The sequence below is a fragment of the Bufo gargarizans genome, chromosome 3 (genome assembly GCF_014858855.1).
Source record: "Bufo gargarizans isolate SCDJY-AF-19 chromosome 3, ASM1485885v1, whole genome shotgun sequence".
In the NCBI taxonomy this organism is placed as follows: domain Eukaryota; kingdom Metazoa; phylum Chordata; class Amphibia; order Anura; family Bufonidae; genus Bufo; species Bufo gargarizans.
In genome coordinates this window covers 313,317,131-313,327,226 of record NC_058082.1, presented here as the reverse complement: position 1 = coordinate 313,327,226, position 10,096 = coordinate 313,317,131, and positions in this window count along the sequence as shown.

Genomic DNA, 10,096 nt, shown 5'->3' with positions numbered 1-10,096 from the left:
CACACTAGGCAGACCTGTTCACATTTCGAGCCTATGTTTGATGTATATCAGCTACCTCTGACACCCCAGCTGTAGTGAAACTACAACTCCCAGCATGCCTACTTGCTTGAACTCCCATAGAAGTGAATGGAGCATGCTGGGAGTTGTAGTTTTATAAAAAGCTGTAGAGCCAGATGTTGCTGACCCATGACATATACATTTTCCTGCCAGACATATTTAAAGGGCCCCATGGTACCTTTTATTTTTTGGAGGTTTATTGCATGGTAGACCAACATGCAATAAAAAAATAATAATTACCACGTGGTAAACATGTCTGTACAATGGGATCCTATTACCAATATATCCCACAGTATGCCCATACAGTGCGATATGTCGCTGGCCAGCTCTCCTGGAATGTCTGGGAGTCTCCTGGGCGCCAGGAAGCCGGATTAGATGGGGAATGGGCCCAGGGGCAGATTGGGAACTTAAAACGGTCCTGGAAAAAACTAAAAGTGGCCCCATGTTGCAGGCACGCCCACATTGTCAGAAGGCACAGCCAACAAAAGTAGGTAGAGCAGGCGGAGCCAGCAATAACGTTTTGCGGCACAAAATACCATCCCACCAGAGCCAAATACCAAAGTGCAGTCTAGAGATGAGCGGAATTCGTAACGAATTTCAGGAAAATTCGATCCGCACTGAATGCGAATTTCCTCTCGCTTCGTAGTAATTAATTGCATTTTTCCTAAAATGGCAGCTGCACGTGTGAGCACATGGAGCAAGGAAGTCTGGGAAGGTGGGATCACCCATAATGCCATGCATGCAGCCAATCAGCAGCCAGCCAACCCTGTGATGTCACAGCCCTATAAATAGCATCAGCCATCTTAGATTCTGCCATTTTCCAGTGTACTTAGTGCAGGGAGAGACGTCAGCAGGCGCTAGGGACAGTGCTAGAAAAAACGTCATTGTGCTAAAAAAAAAAAAAAAAAAAACGATTTACAAGTGCAGGGAATGATTATTCAAGGGAAAAGATAGGGAGGAATCATTCCACAGCATTTCTGTAGAACAGGGTTCATTCAGGGAGATGATAGCCTGGGTAATAGGAACAATCCTATTACACCTTGCTGCACTGACTGGGGATCCAAATTGCCATTATACAGCTCTGTAATTCCAGCAAACCGTTCTTATTAGGGTGCAAGGGCTGTTTGATACAGGCATTAACAGGGGTTATTACAAGGAAATATTTCTACGTTTTATTTGCCCTAGTGCGGTGCATTTATATGTTCTAAAGCATTTGGCTTGTATTAGTGGGAAAAAAGGGCTTATAAAATATATTTGCCGCTCATCGGTGCAGTTATCTGTTTTAACCCCTTAAGGACCAGGCTCATTTTCACCTTAAGGACCAGGCCATTTTTTGCAAATCTGACCAGTGTCACTTTAAGTGCTGATAACTTTAAAACACTTTGACTTATCCAGGCCATTCTGAGATTCTTTTTTCGTCACATATTGTACTTCATGACACTGGTAAAATAAAGTCCAAAAAATTAATTTTTTTGCATAATAAAATACCTAATTTACCCAAAATTTGGAAAAATTAGCAAATTTCAAAGTTTCAGTTTCTCTACTTCTGTAATACATAGTAATACCCCCAAAAATTGTGATGACTTTACATTCCCCATATGTCTACTTCATGTTTGAATTATTTTGGGAATGATATTTTATTTTTTGGGGATGTTACAAGGCTTAGAAGTTTAGAAGCAAATCTTGAAATTTTTCTGAAATTTACAAAAAACCAATTTTTAGGGACCACTACAGCTCTGAAGTCACTTTGCGAGGCTTACATAATAGAAACCGCCCAAAAATGACCCCATTCTATAAACTACACCCCTCAAGGTATTCAAAACTGATTTTACAAACTTTGTTAACCCTTTAGGTGTTGCACAAGAGTTATTGGCAAATGGGGATGAAATTTGAGAATTTAATTTTTTTGCCTAATTTTCCATTTTAACCCATTTTTTCCACTAACAAAGCAAGGGTTAACAGCCAAACAAGACTGTATCTTTATTGCCCTGACTCTGCTGTTTACAGAAACACCCCATATGTGGCCGTAAACTACTGTACGGCCACACAGCGGGGCGTAGAGTGAAAGGTGCGCCGTATGGTTTTTGGAAGGCAGATTTTGCTGGACAGTTTTTTTGACACCATGTCCCATTTGAAGCCCCCCTGATGCACCCCTAGAGTAGAAACTCCAAAAAAGTGACCCCATTTTAGAAAGTACGGAATAGGGTGGCAGTATTGTTGGTACTAGTTTAGGGTACATATGATTTTTGGTTGCTCTATATTACACTTTTTGTGCGGCAAGGTAACAAGAAATAGCTTTTTTGGCACTTTTTTTTTTGTTATTTACAACATTCATCTGACAGGTTAGATCATGTGGTAATTTTATAGAGCAGGTTGTCACGGACGCGGCGATACCTAATATGTATACAATTTTTTTTATTTATGTAAGTTTTATACAATAACTTCATTTTTAAAACCAAAAAATTGTTTAGTGTCTCCATAGTCTAAAAGCCATAGTTTTTTCAGTTTTTGGGCGATTATCTTGAGTAGGGTCTAATTTTTTGCGGGATGAGATGACGGTTTGATTGGCTCTATTTTGGGGTGCATATGACTTTTTGATCGCTTGCTATCACACTTTTTGTGACGTAAGATGGCACAAAATTTGTTTTTTTACACCGTTTTTTTTTTTTTTTTACGGTGGTCATCTGAGGGGTTAGGTCATGTGATATTTTTATAGAGCCAGTCAATATGGACACGGCGATACCTAATATGTATACTTTATTTTTATTTATGTAAGTTTTATATTTTTGAAACAAAAAAAAAATCATGTTTTAGTGTTTCCATAGTCTAAGAGCCATAGTTTTTTCAGTTTTTGGGCGATTATCTTGAGTAGGGTCTCATTTTTTGCGGGATGAGATGACGGTTTGATTGGTACTATTTTGGTGTACATGCGATTACCTTTTTTGGGAAGTAAGGTGGGCAAAATTTCAATTTTCTCATAGTTTTTATTTTTTTATTTTTATGACGTTCACTGTGCGGGGAAAGTAACATGACCGTTTTATAGATCAGGTCGTTACGGACGCGGCGATACCTAATATGTGTAGTGTATTTTATTTTTTTTATTTTTATTCAGTGATAAATGTTTTTTTTTTATCTTAACTTTTTTCACTTTTTTTTTTACTTTTTTTGACCCAGACCCACTTGGTTCTTGAAGATCCAGTGGGTCTGATGTCTGCATAATACAGTACAGAACCCTATATAGGTTTCTGTACTGTATTTTACTTACACTGAACAGATCTATGCTTTTAGCATAGCTCTGTTCAGCACCATGGACAGCAGGACGCCTGAGCAGGCGTCCTGTTGCCATGGGAACCTTCCCCGTCTGCCACAACTTCGCAGACGGGGAAGGGTGAGGACGGGGCTTCGGGGGGCTGCCTGGGGGCTCTCTCCCTCTCCATTGGGGGGCTGCAAAGGCACAGCAGCCCCCCGATCGGAGAGGGAGGGAGCTCCCTGCGCTGTTAACCTTTTCCATACAGCGGTCCGTACGGACCGCTGTATGGAAAGGGTTAAACGGCTGACATCGCATCAACGATGTCAGCCGTTTATACCAGGGTGCCAGCAATGTGCTGACACCCTGGTATAACCCACTAGACGCCAACGATTATTCAAGGGGAGGCGGGCGGGGGATCGCGATCCCGCCTGCCGCACCGCCCGCCTCCCGCACCGCCCCCACCGCCTGCGACACCCCCCCTGCACCACCCGCCGCCATCAAATCATGCAGGGGTGCAGGATCTTGATTTTAGGCACTCTGAAGTTTCTGATCCCCGCAGTCAGGGGGGGTCACCGGGGGGTCACATGGCAAACTGGGCTGTAAAATATCTCGCTGCACTGCTGAGCAGCAAAGTTATTTTTTCACTAATACACGCAAAAAAGGGGCTTTAACCCCTTAAGGACATTGGACGTACCGGTACGCCCTATTTCCCGAGTCCTTAAGGACCAAGGACGTACCGGTACGTCCTAACTTTAAATTGGGATTCCGGCGCCCCAGGGGTTAATCTGAACAGGATGCCGGCTGAAATCATTCAGCCGTCTGTTGAAAAGCCTTTTGTGTAAAAATATAAAAGAAAATTAGGGCCTATTTGCCGTTCAGCGGTGCAGTGAGATAATTTACAGCCCAGTTTGCTGTGTATTACTGGCGAAATACAAATATATATGCCTTTTATTGTTGCACTTATCTGTTAAAAAGCCTTTTGTGTAAGACCTCTTTCACACGAGCGTGTCCAGATGCGTTGCGGCAAACCCGCCCGAGTAGGTACGCAATTAGTCAGTTTTGACTGCGATTGCGTTCCGTTGTTCAGTTTTTATCACGCGGGTGCAATGCGTTTTGCACACGCATGATAAAAAACTGAATGTGGTACCCAGACCCGAACGTCTTCACAGAATTTCAGGCTTGGGATCGTTATTCTGTAAATTGTATTATTTCCCCTTATAACATGGTTATAAGGGAAAATAACAGCATTCTGAATACAGAATGCATAGTACAATAGGGCTGGAGGGGTTAAAAAATAATAATAATAATTTAACTCACCTTAATCCACTTGTTCGCGCAGCCGGCATCTCTTCCGTCTTCATCTGTGAGGAATAGGACCTTTGATGACGTCACTGCGTTCATCACATGGTCCATCACATGATCCATCACCATATATTTGATAACCAAAAATTAAATAACCGTAATTCACAATATACTCTGGTTAACAGATATACTAGTCATTCAAACCAGAATCTCGATTGGATAGTCACCAAATATTCAGCATTAGTAGTCGCCATTGAACATGTTGGAATGCATTTGTATACTTTTCCCAGATAGCAGGAGGGGGTTTCAGTTTGATTATTGGCTGTGAGTTACACTATATATTTGGTCGGCTCACAAAGTCAATATTTGGTTATAGAAACACTGTATCAATTTCACAGATTAACTTGAATAATTCGGGATTCCAGCTCTCTGGTGGCGTCCCACCTCTTTATGAGCTGTACTACTCCCTTACCTCCAAAGCGCAAAAAAGGCTTTCCTCTGGTCTCTGCTGTTTCAGCGTCCCTTGTGCTTTAATCCTGGGTTGCTCCAATTAAGATGGAGTAGAACAGTGTAGCTCCAGGGATTTCTTTAGCAGGCACGGGACAATCTGTTCTCAGCCAGCAGATAGGAGAGGTGCAGATCCTGGTGGTCTGTAGCGTACGCAGAAATGGTGGTATTAGAGGGTCCAAATTTCTCCCATCTTTAACATCCGTTTAGTCCTTCCTACATAGATCGTATTACAAGGGCATTTTATTACGTAGATGACACTCATAGTGTTACACGTGAGATATTCCTTTATTTTATGTCTAAGTTGGTTTGTTGGGGATATTATCGCAAGAGTTTTTTGTGGAAAGCATGTCGTTCGGCAGTTAATACACACACCACACCTATAGAAACCATGGATTTGTAACATATTCTGTATTGTGTTTTTGTTGGTCTTCTTCCGCTTTATCGTGGGGGCTATCTTAAGACCTAAATTAGGAGCTTTACTGTACACGATCTGCGGTATGCTCGGGATCAGTGAGCCTATCACTCTATCTCCCTTTAAAAAATGCCAGTGTTTTTTAATTATTTGTTGTATTTTTCTATACTGGGCATTAAAGGGCAAGACCATTATTATAATTTCCTCATCCTTATTTGTTCTTCTCCCTTGTGCCTGGTCAAAAATTGCATTTCTATCTAATTGTCGCACTTTCATCAGGGATGAATCAACTATTGCTTGAGGGTATTCCCTAACTGTAAATTGTTCCTTCATTTTTCGGGCCTCCTCTTCGAATTGTTCATCCTATTGCGTTTTATACGCCTAAATTGCCCATAGGGTATATTTAGTAGCCACCTAGGAAGGTGGCCACTTGTATAGGGGATAAAGCAGTTTTTTACTACATCCTTCAGAAAAGTATTACATATTACCTTCTCACCTTCAATCCGGATATTTAAATCCAAGAACTCAATACTTTCATCATAAATCTTTGATGAGAGGTATATATTCCTATCGTTCTTATTCAATGTATCTATGAAGGAAGTTAGAGATCCCCCATCCCCGTTCCATATTAGGATAATATCATCAATGTACCTATACCATAGTACCAGGTCCGTCCCCAGCCGAGGTAAAACAAACCTCTCCTCCCAATCTGCCATAAAGAGGTTGGCAAAGCTGGGGGCGAACCTGGTGCCCATGGCGGTACCGCACTTCTGGACAAAATAGCTTGACCCAAAGCGAAAGTAATTGTGGGATAGGATGAAGTTCACACTATCCTCCAAGAAGGCTATTTGTTCTTTCTTCAGTCTGCCCTCCATTGTCAACTGATCCCTCATGGCTTCTATTCCTTGTTGGTGATTGATAATAGTATATAAAGACCGCACATCTAATGTGCATATTGTCCATTCGGGGTTAAAGGTCAGCCTCTCTAAAATCTCTATAATTTGCGTCGTGTCTCGAATGTATGTCTTCATATTTTTTACTGTCGGCTGAAGATGACTGTCTATATATTTTGACAGATTACTTGTAATAGAGCCTATCCCAGACACGATCGGTCGGCCGGGTGGCTGTATGTGATTCTTGTGAATTTTCGGCAGACAGTAAAACATAGGTATCCTTGCTTGTGTATCACATATGAAATCATGCTCTTGTTTATTTAGTATGCTTCCGGAGACTCCTCTTTCACATAATTGTTTGAGCTCCTCTTTGTATACCTCAGTTGGGTCCGATTTCAATTTCGTATATGTGATCTCATCCTCTAATTGTTTCATACATTCCGCATTGTATTCTTCCACTCCCCAAATTACGATAGCCCCCCCTTTGTCGGCCGGTCTAAGCACCACATTCTCTCTCGTTTGTAATTCTTTTATAGCCTGAATCTCCTGATCTGTAATATTACTACCCCTATTTTTAATCTTCCTCAGGTCGTATTCGTCCCATTCTGCCAATACAAAATAGAACATGCTGCGATTTTCACACAACGCACAAGTGATGCGTGAAAATCACTGCTCATGTGCACAGCCCCATAGAAATGAATGGGTCCGGATTCAGTGCGGGTGCAATGCGTTCACCTCACGCATCGCACCTGCACGGAAAACTCACCCGTGTGAAAGGGGCCTAAAAAATGGAAAAAACCTAGGGCCTAATTGCCATTCAGCAGTGCAGTGAGATATTTTACAGCCCAGTTTGCCGTGTATTACTGGTGAAATACAAATCTATTTGCCGTTCATGGTTGCACTTATCTGTTGAAAAGCCTTTTATGTAAAAATAGAAAAAAATTTGGGCCTAATTGCCGTTGAGCAGTGCAGTGAGAAATTTCACAGCCCAGTTTACCGTGTATTACTGGCAAAATACAAATACCCGTATTTTTCGCCCTATAAGACGCACCTAGGTTTATGAGGAGGAAAATAAGAAAAACTTTTTTTTTAACCAAAAGGTGTGCTTTTGGTGGGTTTTGAACTAATGGTGGTCTGTGGATGACATTATTATGGGGGCATCTGTGGATGGCACTGTTATGGAGGATCATTGTGGGGGCATCTGTGGATTGCACTGTTATGGGGGCATCTGTGGATGACACATATATATAGCATCTTATCTAATGTGTCATCCACAGATCCCCCATAACAGTGTCCCTGTATAGTGAATGGGGGCCGGCATCTGGTTCTGTAATCACAGCGGGGCTCGGTGCAGTCACTGTATACTACTACACCGGGCCCCGCTCACTGTAGTATAATCATATCTAACTTGTGGGTATTGTTAAACTATTCAAATCATCTGAAATCCAGCGCTTGTACTACTTACTACGAACTTCTTGGCAGTCAGGAGGCCGGGCGGGCGCTCGCAGCGTAGCTCACTACGTCATGCACCTGCACCACCTGCTTCATTCATAAAGTGGGCGGAGCAGGCGTGTGACGTAGTGAGCTACGCTGCGAGCGCCCGCCCGGCCTCCTGACTGCCAAGAAGTTCGTAGTAAGTAGTACAAGCGCTGGATTTCAGATGATTTGAATAGTTTAACAATACCCACAAGTTAGATATGATTATACTACAGTGAGCGGGGCCCGGTGTAGTAGTATAAAGTGACTGCACCGGGCCCCGCTGCCATTGCATAACAAGATGCCGGGCCCCAGCCCCTCCTCCCTCTCAGCCGATACACCCGAAGGTCGCAGCATTCGCCACATAAGACGCACTGCTATTTTTCCCACACTTTTGGGGGGGGAAAAAGTGTGTCTTATAGGGCAAAAAATACGGTATATATTAACCTTTCATCGTTGCACTTATCTGTTGAAAAGCCTTTTGTGTAAAAATAGAAAAAACCTAGGGCCTAATTGCCGTTCAGCGAGATATTTTACAGCCCAGTTTGCCGTGTATTACTGGTGAAATACAAATCTATTTGCCGTTCATGGTTGCACTTATCTGTAGAAAAGCCTTTTGTGTAAATATAACAAAAACAATTTGGACCTAATTGCCGTTCAGCGGTGCAGTGAGATATTTTACAGCCTTGTTTGCCGTATTTTACTGGCAAAATAAAAATATATTCGCCGTATTTCAGCCATGTTTTCTTCTGGAAAATTGATGGGTGATCGAACAACTCCTTTTGCGGTATGGACTGAAGTACTTAGTGGTGAAATTCTTTATGTGACACTGGCTCTTATTCGGAAAATGTATGGGTGAATGTGCCCCTCTTTTTTTGGTATGGAACAACTTACTTAGTGGTGAAATTCTTTGTTACACTGGCTTTTTGGGGAAAAAAAAATAACATACATACATTTCTTGATCTGTATGCATTACCCTCATGGTCACCCCGACACTGGTTGTCAATCCGTTCTTGTTGATGAAGGACTTTGTTTTTCCAGTTTGTCTTTTAAATCTTGTAGTTTTGCCCCTTTTGTGTTGTATTTTAAGTGTGTTAATATCCTGTTTGTTAAAAAAAAATTGTGATTTGGTAGCCAAAAGCAGGAATGGGTACAAAACACATGATCAATACTGATGGATTGCTGACCAAATGCTGACCGAAGGAATATGCTCCACAGACAGGATCCGATTTTTGAGGGTTATTGTTCTGACGGATCAGAGGAAGGGCAAATTATTCAGTGACGTGAACACAAACTTACTGCTGACACCCTCTCCTCTCTGTCGGGGGGCTTTACTAGTATAAGCGTTTAATAGAACAGGTTCTGTAGACATCTATGTGGAATCAGCTGGCAACGGTGTAAAAGGAGCGCGCTTCTTCTTGGCTCTAACATCGACCTGTAAGGCTGAGTTCATACTTGAGTTATTTGGTCAGTTTTGGCCCTGTGACTGCCCTAATAAGTGAAGTGTGCAGTGATTCTAAGTGTGATGCCTGTCATCTGCATGTCATACAGACTCCCAGTATTATTTCACTACCACAGCAGACTCCCTATGTGTGTTACTGCAAGGCACAGTGTTCTACACCACTATAAAGGCTCTCTGCAGCCAGGAAATAGCAGTTTTTAACGAAATCCGCTGTAAATTTATTCAAAACGTACTGAATTTTTCCCCAAAAATTTGGCATACCAGCGAATCAAATTTTTGAAAAATGTGCTCATCTCTAGTGCAGTCCAATATACTGCTCCAGCAGAACCAAATACCACAGTGCAACACAAAGTAATTCTCCAGCAGCTCAAAATCTCTGCAGAAGATGCCCCACTGTGGTGGCCAGCACCATGTTCTGTCCTCCCACTCCAGTTTCCTCAGGGTGGTAATACAGTGGTCTATGGCAAGTCCGCACCTAGATGAGCCTACAGGCAAAGTGGCCATTATCTATGTAGATGTCTCCATAAAGGGGGAGCAGTCTACAGTAAAAAAGGACATGGTATTGTAAAGGGCCGTGGATGCTACATGAATAAATTTAGGGGGAGGGTTGAGCGCACAGCAATCTCTGGATCACTGTTTCCCATAGCTGGCAAGTATGGGTATACAGGAGCTTTTCCACTCGCATACAACAAACAAAGGCCAAAGAATGGTATGTGATCACAGGCGGACTGTGA